We start from the raw sequence: 2,038 nt of genomic DNA on the forward strand, positions 1-2,038 counted from the left end.
ATCATCTCTACCCCAATCTCTGGTGTTGCTGCTTCTCTGGATAGGGTTCCACACTCCACTCATGCTCTCCTCCCTTGATGGCCCTAGGGTCCTTTGTTCCTGGAATGTAAGATTAACTACTCTATCTTTTATGTTACAAAGCTTCTACCTTTACAGTTGTGACAAACACAATTCATCATGATAACAATTACTATTGAATCATAAGAATCTTACCCTCATATCTTTTCACCAGACCTGTCTAGACAAGAAGAAAACTATTCAATGGAGATTTTACCTTCCCCTGCACACTCTGAAACTAAACTGCCTCTTGAAAACTTGTAAGCCAGTCACTTTGTGTCTTTATAGCCCCCCAATTTTAGGTAGCCAATATCTAAGTTGCCTGTACGTATCAGCCCTGTGTACAAAGGGGATTGGATTGATCCTTGATGTGAAGACTCCTTCCCTCTCAGATGGTATTTTGAGCTACTACATTCATAAGTATAGGTAAAATTCATCAAATTGTAGCAATTTACACTTGTTTCTTTTATCAAATTTTCCATCTTCTGCTAGTCGAGTTCTGATGATCAAGTCATCAAGGCTAGGTCAAATGAGTACTGTCTGCAAGTTTGAGCATTCTTGTGCATCTCCCCTCACTTCATATCAGCTGGACACTTCACTTTCAGCTCTAGCCCTCCATGGCTATGTCCTTGTCCATGGGCTCAGGAGTCCCATGCTTCACCATACTTTGGGCCAACCAGCCCTTCCTCTTCAGGTTGATAGGAGTCTATGGAACATGGTAGAACTCAGCCCATATCTTCATTGCTGCCTTCCCCCCACTTTCATTCACCAGTAAACCAGTGTGGTCACCAGTAAGCTTACAAACCTGCCCATGTGTTCTGCTTGAACTTCAATCTTGATATTTTAAACTTTTTATTGTGAATTGAGTGAAGGAAGGTTTACAGAACAAATAATCAGTTTTACATTTAACAAGTTATAGACTTTGCTTCATTACAGTGACTGCAATCCACTCAGTATACCATTGACTGTTGTTAGGTGTCCTTGAGTCAGTTCTGACCTATAATGACCATATGCACAACAGAACAAAATACCGACTGACCCTGCAGCATTCTCACAATTGCTGCTGTGTTTAAGCCCCTTGTTGCTGCTACTGTGTCAATCCGTCTCGTGGGGTCTCCCTCTTTTTTGCTGCCTCTCCACTTTACCAAGCACAATGTCTTTCTCAGAGATTAGTCCCTCCTGATAATATGCCAAAGTATGAGAGAGGAAGTATGGCCCGCATGGCTTTGAAGGAGCATTCTGTTGGTACTTCTCCCAATGCACATTTGTTTGTTCTGCTAGAGGTTCATGGTACCTTTAATATTCTTCTACAACACCGTAATTCAAATGCATCAATTCTTCTATGGTCTTATTTATTCATTGTCCAACTTTCACATGCATATGAGACTATTTCAAATACCATGGCTTGGTTCAGGTGCAGTTCAGTCCTCAAACTGGTAACTTTGCTCTTGAACACTTTAAAGAGGTCTTGTACAGCAGATTTGCTTTTTTGACTACTGCTTCCATGAGTGTTGATGGTGGATCTAAGCAAAATGAAGCATTTGACAACTTCAATCTTTTCTCCATTTATCTTGATATTATTTATTGATCCAGCTGTGAGGATTTTTGTTTTCTTTACATTAAGGTGCAACCAATATAGATGACTGTGATCTTTAAACTTCATCAGTAAGTATTTTAAGTCCTCTTTAATTTCAGCAAGCAAGGTTGTATCATCTGCATATTACAGGTTGCTAATGAGTCTTCCTCCAACCCTGATGCCACATTTTTCTTCATATAATGCAGCTTCTTGAATTATTTGCTCAGCATACAGTTTGAATAAGTATGGTGAAAGACTACAACCCTGGTGCACACCTTTCCTAACTTAAAACCATACAGTGTTCGCTTGTTCTATTCAAGCAACTGCCTCATGGTCTATGTATAGGTTCTTTGTGAGCACAATTAAGCATTCCAGAATACTCATTCACAATATTGTCTGTAGCCT

Source organism: Chrysochloris asiatica, unplaced genomic scaffold (assembly GCF_000296735.1).
Source record: "Chrysochloris asiatica unplaced genomic scaffold, ChrAsi1.0 scaffold00279, whole genome shotgun sequence".
NCBI lineage: Eukaryota > Metazoa > Chordata > Mammalia > Afrosoricida > Chrysochloridae > Chrysochloris > Chrysochloris asiatica.